Source organism: Watersipora subatra, chromosome 7 (genome assembly GCF_963576615.1).
Source record: "Watersipora subatra chromosome 7, tzWatSuba1.1, whole genome shotgun sequence".
Classification (NCBI taxonomy): Eukaryota; Metazoa; Bryozoa; class Gymnolaemata; order Cheilostomatida; family Watersiporidae; genus Watersipora; species Watersipora subatra.
The window spans coordinates 42,813,787-42,821,627 of NC_088714.1; positions in this window are offsets into that span (position 1 = coordinate 42,813,787).

Here is a 7,841-nt window from a genome sequence, read left to right on the forward strand (position 1 = left end):
GATAGCAGCTGTAATTAATGCTGTGAATTAAAGAAAAAACTAAGCAGTTGCAAGAATAAAATTAACTAGAAATTCCCCTGTCATACAGCCCACGACCAAAGTGATAATGGAACAAGAAAGGGTACTGCCAGTTGGGAAATGCAATATTAACAGTCAAATGGCACTGCAGTGCAATAGGAGAACTGCAATGGTAGCTGCAATGGTTGCTGTAATGTACTGGGTGTTATTATGTACAACAAACTGCAATAATGAAAGGAAAAGATTATATGTTTATATCTCTCCACTGCAATAGGAGAAATGCAATATTAGAAGTAAAATGGCAAGCTGCTGTGTAATATACACAGGCTGGGGGAGGGGGGCTGTATATCATTGGTCATAGCAGCCATTATCAAAAAGTTGTGATATTTATCTAGATTTCTGTATTTATATCTAAAAAATTATGCTCAATTTAAAAATCTAAACAGATTTTAGCTGGTTGTCATAGAAATAGATGTATATCTATAAGAAAATGTAGGCCTATTACTTAATTTTGCAGATATTAAAAATGGCTTGGCAGTACCACGATATTGGGCACAGTCGCAGTATCATCAACAAAATCTTTAGAAAAATAATAACAGTAACATATTGCACACCATCGGTCACTATATATTTCGATCTGGTGAATTCGAATGATTATTCGTATAACTAAATTCTATAATATTCTTATAAAATTGAATAATTATTCTAACAATTAAATATTGTAATAATCTTATAAGAATCGTTAGAAAAATATCATCGTCATTTCCTTTACTTTCAATGCTTTGGACATCAGTTGGAATACCAAAGTACTCATTATAAGTGTCCAAAATGTCAGAGTCCGGTAGACTCGGCAAAAAAGAAATGATTACTTTTCAGTACTTCCACGTTAATTACAGAAACCTTCGGCAATTGGACGATGCCGTAGACTGGTGAAATGTGCACGTTTTTTTCGTGAAATGCGCACGACTTAATGGTTTTACTCTCTGTCGCATGACCTTATCGGCGATTCATTGGCCGGTCTTAATTTTGATTAAAAAAGGTTTGTCAAGTTTTAATGGCCATTTTAAGCCAAATTAATCTGTCTATGTATAATCTGATCAGATGGGTTAATTTTAGGATATTACTTTTCAAAGGCTTGGTAACATATTTAAATAGGTTTATATGTGTTTTGTATCATGACTATACTTAAGCGACTCAACACAAAAATGGTTAAATCTTTTGATGGGATTTCGGTACAAGGGTTTGGTAACGGTCATTGAGGAATAATTTTTCGGGAGTTGTGTGCGCATATGCATTTATCATAAAGTTCCCAAACAATCGCTTTGCTCGTGTTTGGTCGTGGGATGATAGAAACATAAGAAACAATTTTTTCGGACAGATTTAACCACATAGATATTATTTTTGGTAATTGACTTAATTTTGACATTATCATTTTTCTTTTTTCCATCCGTTAACTGACATAACTGACATTTATTACATGCAAATGGTTGTTGACTGCTTTCACCAAATGGATGACTATGCTTGATCAACCATTGTTTTAGCAGACAAAGGATATAATTAAGCGCTTGCAACACCTTTGGCACTGGCCCAAAGAAATGAAGGAAAAAACTCAAAAGTTCCTACTGTCATAATGCAGCCACTTGTCTGCGTGTAATAATTTTTTCGGAAGTGTGAATACTTACAGTTTTCCAGCAGTTTGGGTACATAAAAAAAATGTTTATTCAATTTCATAAATGCTTGTTCTTGTCTAAATGAATTGCTGTTTACAATACTGATAAGTCAGAAGGGTTACTCATAACGCAAGACGTTTATGTATTTGACCTTTTTAACAGTTTAGACAAACTGTGTAGAACTGATGCACTTTCAAGCTGAACTGTTCATGGTTACAGTACCATATAACGTTTTATCGTATAAGTAAGATCAGAAGTACATTATCATTTCTATCTCATGATTTGTGAGAATCGTTTTATGAGACCCAATAGCCTAATGTAATTACATACAGAGCAAAGCTTGCCCTCCTTGCCAATTACATAGATGCCTCTTCCAAAATGTCATATGAAGAGCTTTTAGGAGATGGCGTAAATAGCTGGCAAGTTGTGACTTTTAATCACTGCTGGTTATAATATCTGTAATTTAGCATGAAGCACAGAGAAGGAATGCTGACGACACAGTCGACTATAATAGTGGTAACTTCTAGATTTCTTTTGTCAACATTAACTTATTAAGACATTTGCTTCTATCAAAACAGGTTTCAAAACCCAGAATATCTGTAGCCCCTTGGTAAAATTAGCATTAGCAAAAATAAAAAAAACTTGTGTAGTGATAAATGTTATTTAGTAATTTATGTTATCTAAATAGCTATTCACACAACAAACCATTTTGTAGTAGAGCAACAAGATCAACTAACTAATATAGTCAATTGCTGAAAAGCATATGAGCATATTACACTGTAATAATAGACCTTTCAACTTTCTGTTACAAGCAAAAGATTTGCTTGATTTCCACTTTAATTTCATCTACTATTTAGCTTCTTCATATTTTACCCCAGATCTCTAGATTTCTCTATTTTATTTTAACTTATTACAATACTTACTAAAGAATAAAAAGAAAAAATTACTCACAGCATTAAAATTATAAAAATATTTCTTCGAACAAAACGCAACTACTGCAAGAAAATGAGCAGCTCTAAAAGCAACTGCACAAATCTGGTCTGCAAAACGCCCAAAAGTTCATCTTCATTAGTAGTCTTGTTGCTCTAGCTAGTCAACCCAAAAAATATCGCAACAACCTCTTTCGATCTTTGATCACGGCACACTCAAATAAGCACCGACGGTGTATAAGGGAAAATGCTTGTTGTGGTTTATGATTTAAAGACCATTCGAAACACTAATACAACATTTTTGTGGTGTTATTAGTTTAAAATATGTAAAGCTCAATTGTGAGACCATGTTTATTATTAGACTACGTTAAATTATTTTTCGATTGCTGGTGGAGAATATATAATTAAACATACTGCGTCAACAAAAGCAAACGACATAATCTATCCATGAACTTATATTATTATTATCAGCTTATTAATGGAGCAAAGGAGAAGGCGCAACAGTGGTTTTGAAATTATGCCTTAAATGTAGTGGAAAAGCTTGTTATGGGTAGATGTGGAGAAATTACGCTACGAATAACTAATGCAAATCTACACACAACATCACTGTTTAATTTGCTTTGCCATTTCATTCCATTTTCATTCATTCCCATTACAGTTCGGCAAAGAAGACCAAGATTGCAAAAATTTTACTTCATACTAAAGTGCTAGCTGGCTGTAACGAAACAGGTTTCCAGTTGGCTGAAAAACTTGTATCAAAGTTTATAACTTTGTAAACTTTCTGGACTGAACTGCTGGTCTGGCAAACTGCTGATGTAAACCAAGTGCTGACAAAACTTTCTAGGACTAAAAGTGGCACCTAAACACTTGGTTAGAACATTTTACTTAGTGTTCACACAGACTTTTGTAGAAATCATACCAGAGACTAACATCATATTAGCACATATTTAATTCACCAATTCGGAGCACTTATTGAGCTGGGTTTTGGAAACAGATGTGGATGCCGCTATCATTTCCTGCATTATACCATTTTAGCTTGTCAAAGATACCAGACTAGTTACGTTTGTTGCTGACTTATGCAATCTTTTGCATTATTGCAGCTAATGATTCGCTGTTGTGTGTCACGTTTTTAGGAGCCCAGAGTAAACGTCACCAATGTTTTATTCACTGTTTAAGAAATTAAAGCAAAAAACTCAAACCTAACTGACCATAACTAACCGTGCCCCTCAACCTTTCTATACACAAGTGGTTCAATATTACTCAAGCTTAATAATTAAAATAACCAATACGCATGCCATGCATAGAAAGATTCAAATATTATCGAGTTTTACTATCACCGAAAAGCAACACTAGCATAAATAATCCTTGTAAATTATGCTCAATTGGCGAGCTATATCACTAATTTGTAATATATGCTGACAAGCTTTTACACATGCCTCATATAGACTACAATCATGATTTTTCTATAGAGTTGAATGTAAAAACACAAGTGGCATTAGAGATCTGAAAAATCATGAGTGTCTTCATCATAAACAGGTAGAAAGATTTGTGAATTGCAATGTATAATTTCTTTCAGTAGACAAATTCAAACACCACAAACTGCTTTACCACCTACCAACATTCCCTTCTCTGACTCCTCTCATTAAATTATTATTATCATTTTGCTCTCAGAGGCAATTGCTTCCTTCTTGCACTGCAAGACATTCACCTACAGGCTTGCCACCTAAGATATGAGCAAAAGCCACCGTAACTTCCATAAAAGTGTAGATACCAATTAAGATAACAAAATTAAACATAGACTGCTGAGATGATCCTTACCAGAACAGCAACGAAGGCCAAGCTGTCAATAACATGCCAAAAAACTCTCTATTATGACAGTTTCCTCCTCCAAACTATCAGAACTGAAATCTAAACTGGATCCCTACCAATGCTGGTAACACACACAGCTACAAGTATTAACCTGATTAACTAATAAATAATGATTAAGACTTTAAATTTCATGAGGCTAACCACTTGTGCCTGCTCTAGTTTGTACTAAACAACTGTAAAATAGCCTGCAACTCGTGTATCAACATTTCACGAATGCCATATTGAATCAGGATTATGTTCTTTAAATCATTGGTGCTCATTTCAAGATTTTTGTTCTGGTTAGCGCAACTTGATAGCTAAAGTTTGTAAAAAATATTTTTGCTAGCTCTTCCTACAGCATTCTATTGGCCTATACAAACCCTATTTATCGACTCAATTTGTGTCGGCCTATTCTTTTTTTTGCCAGGGCCTAACTACTTAACTAATACCTCTAATTTGATTGTCGGCTGTTGTATGAAAGTATTTACAAAAGCAAATACCAGATGGGAGTAAGCCTCTTGTAAATACCAGAGGTTAAACCAATTGTGATATATGCAATACTGCATTGAACAAAACACCTGGTACATCAAAGAACCATCAGGAGAAACAATAATTATAGAAGCTTTGACAAGCAGATGAGAAACTTCCAGTAGAATAAATCTATCAGCTAAGATGCGTCAACCAGCTTGCCATTAAAAATGGCAAGCATCATTTCCAATCAGCACAATCCTATGACATACTCAGACAAGTCCACTCAAATACCAACCCTCTACAACATAAAGAACAGAACCTGAGCACCTTTTCACAGGCTAACAGAGACATCTACACAAAAGAATAGCTCTAATAACACTGCTTCTTTCTTCTTCGTCTGCTGAGCCTCTTTCTCTTCTGTCGGCTGAGGCTCTTTTAACTGCAAAGGCTCTTTATATTTCAATTGTTGAGCCTCTATAATCTATATCTATGGACTGTCATGGCTATCATTTGACTGCCAACACTTGTAGACGTACAGGACTCAGCAAACGAATATAAGCAACTGTTCGCGTAAAAGTGTAACCTTCATCGGTTATTTTAAATCTTTTGTGATTGGTATTATTGTTTTACAATTTGTTAGTTGTGTATTTGATTTGATGAACTTATAGAATAAAGTCCTGAGTACATTTTATGGGTAAATATTGGTATTGCTTATAATAGCTTGACACCTTCACTAATGTCTGAACCAGTAATAATAAAGTTGGTTCACACGCCCTAAGCAAAAGCGCACAAACAAAACATTGTCAAAACAGTATAAGATGACAAAGCAAATTCAACACTGATGTATGCGAGGATGCAGATTCTGTATAACATATTTCTTCCAAACCACACTTAACACAGCCTAGTGGTTTATTTTAGCTGGTCTATCTTCTTGTCCCGAGACTGTGTGTTAGCTCAACTAAACACTGAACTAAACAATAGAGTAATAAACACTACCATCAGAGCTTCGGTGTACAAGGTTTACAATTTCATAGGTTAAGACAAATCTTCGCGAGTTCTGAAATTACAATTTTTAATAGCCTAAATTTTACGATAGAAACTAATTATAGTAGTAAGTTAAACTGAAATGATGAATAACCGTTACAACCAACTAAAGGCAAGAAGACGCAGATTCTGGCAATATCGGAATTTTGAATAGAGTCGCATGCATATACAACACCGAGTAACATTAAGTATACATGTGCTGATATTTGAGCTACATGTATATAGCCCTCGACAGTCTTCAAATATCTTTGTCTAGGATTAAAGGCTATATTGAGTTATGTACCGTCATAATATCAGGTCGACTTATGAATAGCAAATGTTTGTGTAAAAACTAATTTTTTTAAGTTTATTTATATAATAATTAAAATTAAATATTTAAAATTTAAACAACATTGTAATTAACAAAAATCATAAACATTAAAGTGTTGAGCAAAAAGTAGTATTGTTCACGTACACGACTAGAAGTCGTTTCCAAAAAATATCGCAACAACTTCTTTCGATCATAGATCACAACACACCCAAATAAGATGTATAAGGGAGAGTGCATGTTATGTTTTATGATTTAAAAACAATGTAAAACAGTAATACAACATGCTTGTGGTGTTATTAACCTAAATGTTACTTAAAGTGTTATTAACCTTCATGTGTAGTGCTCAATTTTGAGACCATGTTTATTATTAGACTACGTTAAATTATTTTCCGATTGCTGGTGGAAAATATATAATTAAACATATTGCGTCAACAAAAACCAACGACATAATTTATCCATGAATTTATTTTGTTATTGTTATCAACTTATTATTGGAGCAAAAAAAAATGTGCAACAGTGGTTTTGAAATTATGCCTTAAACCTAGTGGGGAAACTTGTAATGGTGTTATTGGTGCATGGGGAGAAATTACATTACGCATAACTAATGCGAATCTACACGCAACATCATTGTTGAATTTGTTTTGTCATTTCATTCTATTTTGACTATGTTCAGTTTGTGTACTTTTGCTTTGTCATGTGGGAACTAATTTGATTAGTACTGATTCAGGTACATTTGAAGGTGTTAAGCTATTGTAAGCAATACTGATATTTACCAGTAAAATGTACTTATTTATTGTAAAAGTCTAACAATTAAAATACATAACTAACAAAATTCTAAACAATAATATTAATGACAAAAGGTTAAAATAGCCAATAAAAGTTACATCCTTACTTGAACGGCCGTCCATGTTTGCTTGCTCGGTCTATATGTCTTAGAGCTTCGACAGTCAGATAAGATTCGTGGAAGTCCTTATATATAAAGGCTCAGTAGTTGAGATAGGGAAGTAGAAGAGAAGCAGCTGATAATGGAGAAGGAGACTCCATAGGTGGGGAAAGGATAGAGGCTTCAGAGGAAAAAGAGAGGGGACTCCAAAGGGAGAGAAACGCATCTCCGCAGGCAGAGGGAGCCTTAGCAGGTCCTTGCAAAAGGGAGATAGATACATTGACCAGCAGTTAGAAGTTGAGTCGCTGGAGCTGTTCTTTTTTATAGATATCTCTGTTAGCCTGTGAGAAGGTGTTTAGGTGCTCAGTTTCTGTTCTTTATGTTGCAGAGGGTTAGCAATGGAGTGAACTTATCTTAAGTATGTCATGAGAGTATAATGATTGGAAATGATGTCTAACTCCAATTGTCTTGGTCGTGTTTGATACAGGTCTGATATCTTTTAATGGTTTCCTGGCATGTCAATTGATGTATCTTTTCTCGTGAGCTACTTCCACAGGAGATTTCTAAGCTGTTTGTAGATAAGTATATGATGACTGTCTTTAGGTGTCATGTTCATTGTAATATTGCATGTCTTCGGTGTTTGGTCGCTTCTCCATTACGCTATCTGC